This window comes from Quercus suber, unplaced genomic scaffold (assembly GCF_002906115.3).
Source record: "Quercus suber isolate HL8 unplaced genomic scaffold, Cork oak 2.0 scaffold_100, whole genome shotgun sequence".
In the NCBI taxonomy this organism is placed as follows: Eukaryota; Viridiplantae; Streptophyta; class Magnoliopsida; order Fagales; family Fagaceae; genus Quercus; species Quercus suber.
The window spans coordinates 179935-193798 of NW_027069565.1; the positions used below are offsets into that span (position 1 = coordinate 179935).

Consider the following 13864-nt stretch of genomic DNA (forward strand, 5'->3'; position numbering starts at 1 on the left):
ACATACATACATACTTGTATCTGTGCATGCACGTACGCACGTGAGTGCGCTGTTTTATGTTGCTTAAATAAGCATGCATGATGTGACTTTGATGATAAATGAGTTTATCGTTTTATCATTTTGCTCCTGTTTAATGCACCTACTAGTGGGAACGTATACACATGGTGCAGATTTGTTACTATTTAGGTAGAGATATTTTGTGTGTATATATGTTGATATATACTAGTATACAGTACATAAAATGAGACTGTTTCTCCATCAGTGAAATTGACGACACTTTAAAATGGAGACTGGTTACATACTTAAATTTTCTTTGAAATGGCCTTTTACAAGCTATCTGCAGACGCGTAATGTGATCTCATATTTTATCATTAATGGCCTCAACGAAAATGAATGTCTCACTTCCCTATAGTACTTTATTAAGTTAAAAAAAAAAAAAAGTTATAGTAGTTTTATTTATTTATTTAATATATAAAAAATATTTATATGAAAATTTAGACTTTCTTTTGTAAAATGTATGCTGTCAGATCATGAAACTGATTGCATATTTTCTTTTGCTTTCTATTTTTATATTTGCTTGTTTGTTTGATTTTTTTAATTTTTTTAAAATTTTTTGTTTGAAATCCTTACATGCTCTTCTATTTAGTTTACATTATATTTGCAATGTAAGATTCACATTTTAGATTAAATAGATGTGTACAATGTTGTACATATTTATTTAGTCTAATGTGAATCTATAATAACCCTTCCTATCTATTTCAAGGAGGCGAGGTATTACCCTTAAGCTAATAAATAATTGTATCATAAAATACACATTATTTTAACTAAGATAAAGCATGACCAATATGTTGCTTAATTAAGTGTAAATTTGTGTAGAATGTCTAATCAACAATGTTAGAGATTTCTTCTCAAAAAAAAAAAAAAAAAAAAAAAAAAACAATGTTAGAGATAGTAAATTTTCTCTTTTTAGTTAGAGATTTCTTCTCAAAAAAAAAAAAAAAAAAAAAAAAAAACAATGTTAGAGATAGTAAATTTTCTCTTTTTTTTCTTTACAATTCGTTGAGGTGGCAAATTATAATTAAAGTAACATAATTTTCACTCAAATAACTACCAAGGTTTCTTTTATTGTACACCAACTGCAATCTGCCATCATCCATAATAACTATGAAAGATGTTATGAAATTTGTTATCTTTTTAAAACTCATTGATGTCTGATAATCAACTTATTGTACTCTAGCTTTGACCATTGTAGTCATCTTTGCAGCTTACCCTTACTGATTTCAGAGTGGGACGCTACTAGCTAGATGAAGTGTGTTCCATTGGGATTGAATTTAGAGGCTGCAAGCAATATAAACAAAGATTTTAACTCGACAAAAATGAAAGTTGCAGTCAAATCAAATCTCTCTTTCTTAACTGCAAATCAAAGTTCTCTTCTTAGTCTTAATATAAGTACACCAATATTAGTCTTTGGAAAAAAAAAAAAAAAAAGCACACCAATATTGAAAGCCACGTGTATATCAATTAACTCAAAAAGTTTGTTTCTTGGTATCAAAAAATGGTGTTTCCTGAAACTATTTTTCGATTTAAGGAAAACAAAATTATTGAAAATCTTAAATGAGTTTTCTATTGGTTATCTGAAAACAAAATTTTAAAAATAATTTTATGAAAACATAGCCAGACAAGTCCAATCTGACCTTGTCTACTTGCGTTCTTCCATGTTATTAATTTTTAAAGCATTTTTAATATTGGTTACTGTTTAAATTATAATTGTGCATTTGTTAATAGATTAGGCTTAGGCATTAATGAAGGCACCGTAGCATATAGCCTTGTTTAATACAACTCATTTTCAACTCTTTGAAAATGGGATGCTTAGAAAAGAGGTATAGGGTATATGATTTTAAAAAATTGTAGTTTGAAAAGGTGTGGTTTTAAACGGGCCCTTAGTTAATCCAAATTGAGCCTTAAAGAGAGTGAAGGGTCTTGCACTCCCAAGTTAGAAGAAAAAAAAAAGAATATATGTGTGTGTACTGTAGTTTGAATAAGTGTGGTTTTAAACGATCCTCTAAACTGGCCTTAGTCACTCAAATTTGAAATTTGAGCCTTAAAGAGAGAAGAGGGTCATACACTCCCAAGTTAGAAGAAAAAAATGGATGTGTGTGTGTGTGTGTGTGTGTGTGTGTGTGTGAATATTGTAGTTTGAAAAAGTGTGGAAGTGTGGTTTTAAACGATCCTCTAAATGAGCCCTTAGTCACTCCAATTTGAGCCTTAAGAAAAGTAGAGGGTCTTACACTCCCAAGTTTGAAGAATTGATTGGATATATGTGTGTGTGGCTTTATCTGACTAATTACTTATTCTTGAGATATTTCTTTTTAGATTATCACTAAAATTGTATGTTAGATTTGGGAATTCAGTGAGCCTCCAATTTAGTCTGCAGGGTTATTGTACATTATGGATAATTATCCTATCAATGTATTTTCATAAAATGAGTTGATCCCCTATAGAACTAACCTTCTTTAGCAAGAATTTAGGTAAAAGTAATGATGAGTAGTATAAGGAATGTATTTGAAATATATCAAGTATGGTATCATGTTAGTTGGAATCAAGATTAAATGCAAGTGTATATATATGTGTATGATTTCTTGTTGATCTCCTTGGTATAAGATAAGATTGGATTGATATATATATATATATATACCATAGACATCAGTTTTAAGAGAAAAAGAGATTTAAAGAAAACTGTTTCATTAAAAAAAAATACATATATGTATAAATATTTTAATTGTCTTGGTCCGTCTCTCTGGTTTTGTTTAGAAAGTAAATTTTGAAATGGATAATAAAACTTAACATGTAATAATCTTAAATCTTACAAGAGCAAATCAATACGACCATTTCAATAATTCTTCATATTTAGGAATGTATGCACATTATAACATGTCCATTTCCACAACATTTTGGTGTGTTATGGGTTTGAATACATTTGTACACAGGTGCCTCTATGTATGTGGATGAATAAGGTTCTTAAGGTAAGTCTTCTCTACATTATAGATTGCCTAAAACTATTTTGGATGATGATGTTGAGAATTTGATTCTGAGATACATGAACAATGAACAGCTTTATAGGAAAATTTAATTGTGGTGCAATGGCAAGAATCCTTCTGTTTTACTTTTAAAAGTTTTTAAGGTTGATTAATTCTATAACATAGGGCTCTACATCATAAAGCAATCTTTAATGATGGTAGAGATACGAAGTCAAAAAATGATGGTAGAGATAAGTTTATTTCTAACAATTGAAAGGTTTCAGAATGGTAATAAGAATACAAGAAAAAGGCATGTTTTTCCTATTTTACTTTTGGTCCTTATGTACTGGCAGATGATATGGCTCAAGCAAAGCTGAACGGTGACAAATAATCTGTGTGGTTGTGTTTTAAGGCTTAATTGAGTTGATTCAATTTTAGATACGCATGTAATTATTTATATCTGTAAGGAATAATTAGTTTTAAATTTAGATAGAAGCAAAATTGCGTCTTTCATGCATTTACAGCAACATGAGAATAAAAAAGAATGTTCTTTTTATGTTTTCTCATATTCTAATGGTAAATAAATTTCTTAAATGTCCCTATTTCGGTAAGTTTTTTTTTTGTTTTTTTTAACCTGTCTCAATCTTTTTTAATAAGTAGATGAATTGCTTTATGAGAAGCTTTATACAAGAACAAAGGAAATAATGGACAAGGAGGAAAGATTACTAAAAATAATGCCTAATATCATAATGTGATGTAAGTACATATGTGAATTTTCCACAAGCAATTTCCTCTATAAGTCATTCCTGGCATGTCTGCCCATAGTTTATTACCATCAGATTTTGATTGCTTGTGAATACTTCAAGCAGAGTTGTAAATGTTTAATCTAGGTAACTGATTTGGGACTGTTGAAGCAATAATGTTACTTGAGCATGAAAACAAAACTGAAGTCAGCATTAAAGCCATCACTCATCAGGATGGGGTCAAGAATGATAGAACTAGATTATGAGTTGAGTTGTATAGAGTTGCATAAATAGAATAATATTTGTTCTTATATAGGATTTGATTTGATCTTCTTTCTACATTGCATTTGATTGAAATCATTAATCAGAAATGAATATGAAAACATATTCCTTTTTTCTTTTTCTTTTTTATTTTATATATATGTATGTGTATATATATATATATATAGAATAATATCAATTTGAAATCATTGATATATTAGACACAATTTGAAATCATTGATGTATCAGAGACAATTTTGAATTTAGTGCGGCATGGAAATATTCCAGAATATGACACTGGTTGGTAATTTGTTCGGAGTTTTCTTAGCTAGAAAGGGAATCTCCACCTTGCATACACTTAACATGACTTTTATGTGAAAGAAGTAGGTTCCTCAATGGTCCCTTATATATATGAGGAAACCTAACTGTAGCATTTGGGCTAGAAGAGTGCAATGCCTATCTGAATGTGTAGAATTGGGTTGTGTGTGATATTTTATTATGCCATAGTTCAGCAACTCCAGTGCAATCTTATTCTTTGTCATTACTTTTTGTCTTTATCCACTTCACCCTTCGTTTCTTTTATTTTAGTGCATGTCTCTTCCTGACATAAAGCTGGAAAACACGTTTCATTAGACTATGCAATTCTGGCCTACCTGATAAACTCACCAAAGCCTTACTTTATTGGAAACATACCCAAGTTAACCTCAAAAAACAAAAATTTCACATTTTACCAAGTGATCAATTCTGTTTTATTTTTTTGGAAAGACTTGCTTTGTAAGAAATGGAGCCCTAGGAAGTATGTGACGTGAAGGTATATATATATATATATATATATGAATTTTGCTAATGTGTATATAATTGTTACCTCACAGAACAGAAGTGATGATCTTTTGTAGCTCAAAATCTTTGCATTTTTTTTTTTTTTTTTTTTTAAGATTCTCATGTATTTTTGACCAGCACAAAGAGCTCTGTAACTCTGCACTTGACAAAGAAAGGATATTCCTTGCTGCTACAACTTGGAAAGCAAATTTTAACTCGTCAGTATTTTAACCCTTTATCGAATTCTCCATTTACGGTGTGGGAGATCATTTACTGTTAAAAATTCGTTGAAGGAAACAGTAGGAATCAAATTGTTTTGTCATATACTTTCTGTGGTACTTGTCCTTCCAAAATCATAGAGAATTTTTTAATCCAAAACCCTAATTATAGATTATTTCACGTTCCAAAACTTACTATATATCCAAGCTTCCTATATCATATAGACATTTCAGTACACACTCAATTGGTTACTCTTCTTTCTTGGATGAATTTTGTATTTTGTTAATAAAAAACATGAAAGTATTTCTCAGCAAAAATATATGAACTATATAACATAATTGTATACGAATTTATAAGGGGAAATATACCCACCTCTATGGTAGTCTCCTTTTGCTATATACAAATCTCTGGTCTTTAGGAGAGCTCATAAGTCCATAGCCCAACACCTCCATTTGTATCGTGGTCTTAATTAAGGCAGCTGTCCTGACGTATTTCCATGCTCAAATCCTGCCACCAGACACTAGCTATTAGCTTCATCAATTTTTCCTTTTCTTTTTGAGGGGTGGGGGGGTTGTTTGGGCAATCATATACTCCAGAACTGTGATATGGCACTGCCTTACTGGTCATGTTTGGCAGTATCTATTTGGCAGTTTATCCTTTATTATTAATTTTTAAAGTGCTAACAATAAATTTAGTGAAACACAAATTTCACAACATGGAGGTGGAGCCTAGTGAGTTAGCAAGTGCCTTCTGTCAAAAGCGATAGATCGTTAGTTTGAGACACCTTTCTCAGACTTCTTAGAAGTAAGAGTTTTGTGTACTAGATTCAATTAAATTTCACAATATATTAAAGTGATCAATTATAAGTGGTGGACACTTTCTGCACATTACTTTTTACATAAATTCACAACATTTTCTTTACCACCACTTCACTGTTTTTTGTAAATGGGGTCCCCGGTATTCTAGGTATAAATATACATAAAGCCAATTTATAGTCTTGTGTGTGTGTGAGAGAGAGAGAGAGAGAGAGAGCCATACGGTAATAATTAAGCATCTCACGCGGATTTCCTTGTAAGCCATGGCACAACTAAAGCCATTCGAGAGAATAGTAGGGCTTGTTATGGTATTAGGGCAATAAAGATGGTTGGCATTTTCAGCTTTGGGTGGTATAGAGTGAGCCCATAAAGATAGGAGTCTAATGCACCATAATGTGGTTCTGTCTGTGGTCCCAACATCTCGTCTGGTTAATGTCTCAGGCTTTTCTGCTGTAAAAGGTTGCTTAGCTCATTTGCTGTTAGAAAGCCCTATTTGCTTATGAGAAAGTAGGAGACAGCCTGTGTGACTATCCTTGTAGCAAATACTTACAATTTTTTGTTCCACGAAATTGCACTGTGTGTGAGCAAAAGAAGGCTGCAAAGTGTGATATTTGAGGTCTGTCTTTGAGGCTCGTTTTGAAGGTCCGAGCTTGTTATCTGATTGAAATACTGAATTGTCTCTTCAATTGGGTCAGCATAACTCTTTGGTTGCAGGAGCTGTGCTGTGAGACTTTCATTCTGTTGCATGTTTCACGAGGAATGTTGTGGTTAAGATTCCTCTTTGACACACTAAACAAAAGCAAATTCCAAATAGAAAATAAGGATGATGTAACGTTGAAATTGAGAAGACAAGAGAATCAAAAGAGAAACCATCTACCTAGATGAAAAGACCCTTTCTTCTTTATACTCCCATCTCTCTTTTCGGGGTTGTCTTAAAACAGAATTTCTTTAATTAAAACTATCAAGTTTTTAATATCTTACTGGATTAGGATTTAAAATAATAACTTGACATGAAGTTTTGAGAATTTGGTACGAACACAACTAATCCACTCCTTTAGGTCAAATGACATTTTCTAACATTTATAATAAAGTGTTTATAGCAGAGATGTATATGGTTCACACTCCTCACTCCCACTTAAAAATGTATCAAAAAAAGTATTTGGTGAATAAACTCATGTATTTCTTCAAACAAGATGTATATATAAGAGCTATATGAGCTATTTCAATAATAGTAGTCTAAAGGCACTTGCCCCTAGGTAATGATTAATATCCACTGCTAGTCTATAATTGAAATGCTGTGTGTCCAATCTACCTACCAATCAAGAGTAGGTTGAACAATTAACTTCAAATTATCATGAAAAAAGCCACATGGTAAAAAAAAGAAGTCTCACTATTGCAGACTACATGTAAAATAATATAATAAGTTTTCTAATTAAATTCAAACACTTGGGTGCATTGGCCAATAAAATAAAAATAGTATTATCTTTTTTAGGAATAATTAAATTCATACAAATCAAATGTTTGAATTCAATTAGGTGATCTAATGTATTGCACTTAAGGTATTTTATCTAAATTTTACCTAAAATCTTAAAAATAGAAAATTTGAAATATATTAGGTTACAATCTTGAAGTATTGTGAGAAAATATAATGAAATATCATACTAATAAAGTATTAAATATCAGTTACTACCAAAATTTCGATCTTGATCACAGTTTCTCTGTGAAATCTCCGATTTGAAATGATCAACATTTTTGGTATTTAAGACCTTGGCCTATCTCTAGTAATAAGCCTATTATGAATAACTAGCCATATTAAAGTAATTTGAAGGGGTTAGTCTAGTAATTTCCAAGGTCTTATGATATCTATGAAGTCTTGAATTTAAAACTTTAGAGTAATATCTTGGGGTCAATCCCAAGAAATTTTTTCATGTAGTTATCTAATGTTTACAGAAAGAGGGACTACACATACCTATAGCAATAATCATATACTTGAAAAATGAATGCCTAAATGAAAGGGAAAAAAAACATATGAAATTGGGGTTCAGCTTCTGTCCAGTGGCCACTGGCCACTGGACCCGTCAGGATACAGACACATGTCCAGTCTTGGACACGTGTCCGCAATCCAATGTGTCCAGTGGCACTGGCCACTAGACAGAAGCCGAATCCATGAAATTGAAGATGGGCATCATTTAGATAACTCAATTAAGATCCACGACTTTACCACTGGTTGGTACCCCTAATAAATGGCTAATTGCGTTTGTTTAGATGAACCCCTAGAACGCAATTAGCCATATAACAAAAATGTTCAACTAACAAAAAATCTTCTTGGGAACCTAAAATTTCTGGAAATGTACTGTATATATGAACTATGAATAGAATTTCCTCTCTCTCTATATATAAGGGGTCCGATTAATGTATGCTCTTAGAGCATACATTAACAAATCCATTTTTAGAAAATTTTTATTGAAAATTGAAACAATTTCCAATAAAACTTTTTCAAAAAATGGTATACTATTGTATGCCTTTAGGGCACACACTAGTAAAATCTATATAAAAGAATAAGAATCTTAGACCTGACTACAAGCCATCTCAAACTGCCTTGTGCGATGACGTACACTAGATACTTCAGCTTGCATAGAACTGGCTGAGCTATATGTAATTCTATGACCATAAATAGAATATATATAAGCCATTATTCATACCATAAAACCCACATGAAATTTAAAAACAATTGAATCTAACCAAATACTAGTTAATTAAAGAAAGAAAGGGAATAATTAAAAAAAAAAAAAAAAAAAAAAAAAACACACACACACACACACACAGCAAGGGTTATGGACTAGTGAACTGTATATAATGGTATGTACTCGGTCCAAAATTTCACAGGTGGTCAGTATGATTAGTCATTATATGCATGATCCAGAGAATGGTTACTGGCAAGTTGCTAAATGGATTTTGAGATGCATTTTGGGAACCATTGATTGAGATAAGATGGTTGTTTTTGTTGTTTCAGACAATGTTGATGATAGAGATAAGTTTTGTTATTCTACAAGCTGCTTGTTTACATTTGCCAAAGCCAAAGCACTGATGAGTTGGAGATCAACACTGCTATCTACTGTTCCATTCAATCACTGAGGTTGAATAAATGTCTGCGATTGAAACTATTAAGGAGGCTATTTAACTATATGGTTTGATTGAAGAATTAGGGGTTAGTAGCATATTTGTGTATTTTGTGATAGCTAGAGTGCAATTCATTTAGTGAAAAACCAAGTTCACCGCTCTCAAACTAAGCACATTGATTGATGTATGCTTTCACTTTGTTCGTGAAATTGTTGATGAGAGAGATATTCTTCTTCAAAAGTTTGGGACTACAAAGAATACAGCTGAAGTGATGGCTATATACCAACTCCTTTGTACAAGTTTAAGCATTGCTTTGACTTGACAGGTGTTTGTGTTGGGGATCAAAGGGGTAAAGAATGAATCAAACAAAAGACAATGACTTGGAGGCACAAGGCAACGTTGTCCTAAGTAATATTTGCCCCCAGCACAATGTTTGCTAAAGGGTTATTGTCAATTTGTCATCAAGATAAAACTAAGTCAAGAATTCAATAAGTAGCAACTTGGAGAATTCATATGATTTCTTTGTAATGATAGGAAAGTTCCGTAAAAAACTGAATATTGAAACACTATATATAGACAATGGGGTGTGGCCCTCAAGAGGCACCTTTGAAAAATCTCCTTAGTTGATTCGAACACCAAAATACGTTACAAGACATTTACTGCCGTTCGAGACAACAAAGATCGTATTCTGTAAAATTTTGTTAGAAAACTTTCTATCTAAGGTCTGCTCAAGCCAGCCATATGTTCCATTAAGTTGGATTTAATGAGCTGCTTGAGCAGCTTGTCACACACTCCCTCAAGAATTTATCAAAAAAACCGCTCCCTCAAGAGGATGCGTTTAATTCTTCCACATGTTTGTTCACTTCACTAAACTAGGATCTGATTGACTTTACTTAGTGGTCTATTTGGATTAACAAGGGGAGAGAGAGAGAGGGGGATAAGAGCAGAGTTGGCTAGAAATTAGTCTAACTTCTGGCCAAGTCTATTTTACTTTCCCTCGTTCTCCCTCCCCCTTCAATCCAAATAAGCCATGAGAAGGCTTGTAAAAAAAAGTTTCTCCAGTGGCTAGGCTTGAGTGTGTGCCACAAATTTATACTATTTTTATTTTTCTATTCTTTAGTATTTATGAGAGATAATCTTTTGAGTTTATTTATTTGAGTAATTTCATCTTCCGTTAATTATAATCTCCATATTTTTGTTAAGGAAATTTTCCCCTTATTATAGTACATGGACATAGGCTAAAAGTTTAACCACATAAATTCTTGGTATTTTCTTGTGTGTGCTATTTTTCTTTCAACTTTCTTGGTTCCTAGTATTTTTCATAGTCAATCTAGTGTGAAAGTTGCTTTTTTATTATTATTATTTTTATTATTTTTAATCGCAACAAAAGCTTCAACTGCTACAACAAAGTGGTAGTATTTGAATAAAATGCTATATAAATTCCACCAAGCAATCTTTCAAACCAAGTCAAAGTAGGAATTTCACCTTAATACATAAACAAGAGTCACAAATTGAACTAAACGTAACAACATTTTTCCACCTTGGCAAAATTTGCAAAGAACCAAAGTTCATGAAATTCCTTGCATCCTTGTAAAGAATTGAGCCAATAAATACCAATTCATAACAAATCTCCACCTTAGTGAGATTTCTCTCAAGACACGAATGCCTCTAAATGAACAAAGTGCATAATACCTAAAATTACCTCCAAATGCGCTAATGAGCACCAAATTCACCCAAATATAATGCCAATCCCAAATTAGAGCCCAACCAAAAGAACAAAGTAAATATCACACTACCTCCAAATGTACTAATTGGTTTTAAAAATGAAGATTGTGGGGGAGATTAGAAATTGAGGAGACTCCAATTGAGACATTAATATAAAGTATATGGATGCCACTTAACCCAAAAGATTAAGTCAATAGATTTGAGCTCAATTATGTTAAATTAATCACTCACTATCATCATTATTTCTTAATGTGAGACTTTACTATTTAACTAACAACACCACTCACACATGAATATTTAACAAATAAATCATTCTCAATCCCTACTTTCCAAATACCAACATAGCATTTAACTGGAAAATGTAAACATAAATAACAAAACAAGAGGTTTTCAGTTTCAAATTAAATGTTTTCCCTCAAATCAATCAACATCTTAACCTACAACAACTTCTACTGTAAATCAAATGAAGAAGTTATTCCTTTTGATGTAAAAGCTCAAAATAATCGAATGCAGAACTGTGCTATATTTATAAAAGAAAGCTCACGTACGTAAACAGAAAAATCAGTACCTGCTGAAACCTTTCCTTGTCCTCTCAACCTGCAAAAGAAAAGTTTTCTTAGAAAACCAACTATATTTATTAGCTAATAAATATAGTTACAGCTAAAGACAATTATTTGGAAACATCAGTACCTGCAAAAAACAATTGTTACAGCTAATAAATATAGTTGGTTTCTTAGCTATAGTTACAGCTAAAGACAATTATTTGGAAAAATCAGTACCTGCAAAAAACAATTGTTACAGCTAATAAATATAGTTGGTTTTCTTAGAAAACCAACTATATTTATTAGCTGTAACAATTGTTTTCTAAACGAATCCTAGAAACCTACATGACACAGTGTAAGAACTCAAGGGAATGAACTTAATGGTATCAGAAAAAGGGAATGAACTTAAAATCACAGCCAAAGTTGTTATAGGCTATAAATACGCGATGCTAGAGCAAAGCTGAATTAGAAGAAAGAAAAACAACACCCCAGCATGGATATGACAGTGTTTATAGGAGAACCCTGGGATAATGCATCCATCACCATGTAACCAAGGCCTAGTTTCACTGATCCACCACAAGGATCCTCAGCCAAAAATTCCAATGACCAAATCAAATGTGATGCATAAGAAAAAGTAATGCTAAAATTTTCGAGTTTAAGAATCTTTCTCAAGCCCCGTGAACAACTATTAGGTTTATTATTATTATTTTATTGTACTGTTGTCTCTCGGCAAATACTGCCTTTTATCTTAAGCAACAAAGATCCCACTAGAAAAGAATCCAAAGAAGCTTTACTATTAAGGCTTTATCCCAATCATCTAACCTCCTAATTGGCAAATTGCAAAACTTTATTTCCTTTAGCAGTAAATACTAAATTATTGTCGGTCAGCTTACGTGTGCCACTCTAGCTTAATCTGTTGTTTCCTTCCAAACACAGGCATTGATTTTTTGAAAGTTCATTAATAACCTTTTTTTGGGGAAAATAAACACATGATAGTTTACTATTCTTGTATAATCAATACAAATTAAACATATTGAATTCTGCCAGAAAATTATCAGAAGCTTTTAGGTGTCCACGAATTTATTCTACCAAACAATTTTTGAACACCTCTAGAATACTATTGATTAGCTTCGAAAATATTCACTATAAAACTCCAATTAATACAGTTTTAAGCTTTAATCAAATCAATTTTAGTTACATCTAGCCACTTGATCAGAGCGTTTAAAATAATACAAATTTCCTAACCATCTTTTGAGAGAAATTTCTAGCTATTCTACTTCCTTGAATGAATGCAAAATTACAAATTGATTAGTGCTTTCAAAATGCAAAAGAGAAGCATTTAATCTATAAGCCATCAACTTGAGGATGCACCTAATACCTAGTGTTACAGCAAGAAGTAGGTATAAAGTCATCCATTCTGAAAGGGTACTTAAATTTTATGCACTAGAGTTAGGGTTTTCATTTATCTTAGCTATTTATGAATGGTTAGAGTTCAGCTAAAAATATGTTTGTTTGTATTCATTTTTTTAACAAACGAGCAAAGTTTAAGCTTAAGTTTGAGTTTGACTATTAAACAAGTTAAATTCAAATATGATAATATGTTTGTGAAGCTCATAAGTATGAGAATCGATTTAAGTATATAAAAATAATATATGTTTACTATATGTATAAATATAAAAAAAAAATACTTATATAGATTATTTTTATTTTTATTTTTTATAATTCAATAGTTGGGATAGAGAGATTTAAACAATGGATATTTCCATTAAAAACAAAGATGTGCCAATTATGCTACAAGGCTATTAGCACTTATATATATTATGTAAGTTTGTAAACAAATTCAAAAGACACTAAATTAATATTTGTAATTAATGGATAATATAAATAGTCTAATTTGTAATTAATAAAAATTATATTTAACAAAACAAGATCAATTGATAATTTTTATAAGTTTATAAGTAAAAATTATTCTATTTATTTAAATTGAATAATATAATTTCAACTATAATTTAATTATTAATTATTAACATTGATTTTTGAAGTAATTTTTTTTTAGTAATAGTGTTTACTGCACATGGAAAAATAATAAATCAATCAAGTAGCTTATGAATAAGTTCGAGTTCATTTGAGAGAAAAATAAATTAAGCTTAAACATATAATTTAATTTGTTAATGAGTTCTAGTTGGACTCGTATTTGAAATAAAATAAAATAAATAATCTTGAACTCTTAATATTTGACTCAACTTGGCTAATTTGCAACCCTAATTAGAGTAACAGCTTGTTTAAAGATACAATAAGAGTAATTGAGTGGAATCATCATCAGCTATGTCCTAAACTTTGTTGTAGAAGTGAGGGTATACCCATAAGGTCCTAGGGCTTTTCCACTATGCAAACTTAAGAGTATTCTTCACTTCATCTGAGTATCTGGCTTGTGAAGAAAAATTTTCCTTGCTTCAATAATTTGATAGTTTACCGTGTAACAATTTGCTGAAGAAGAACCTAAAGTCTTTGGTGAAAATCAATAACTTCATCTTTAATAATAGTGTAACTTTTCAATTTCGTGTCATCAATAGAATATAGATATGTATTAGTAGCCTTTCTAA

At 31.2% G+C, this 13864-nt stretch overlaps 1 long non-coding RNA gene across 1 annotated transcript; it reads right to left on the reverse strand.

Annotated features, from left to right (window-relative positions):
• Positions 1 to 1267: 1267 nt before the first annotated feature.
• On the reverse strand, positions 1268 to 6331 carry LOC136068122 (uncharacterized). The gene is made up of 3 exons (XR_010629529.1): positions 6098 to 6331; positions 5432 to 5566; positions 1268 to 1338 (listed from the first exon to the last, which is right to left on the reverse strand). It is a non-coding gene; the product is annotated as an uncharacterized LOC136068122 (long non-coding RNA).
• Between the last annotated feature and the right edge of the window lie 7533 nt (positions 6332 to 13864).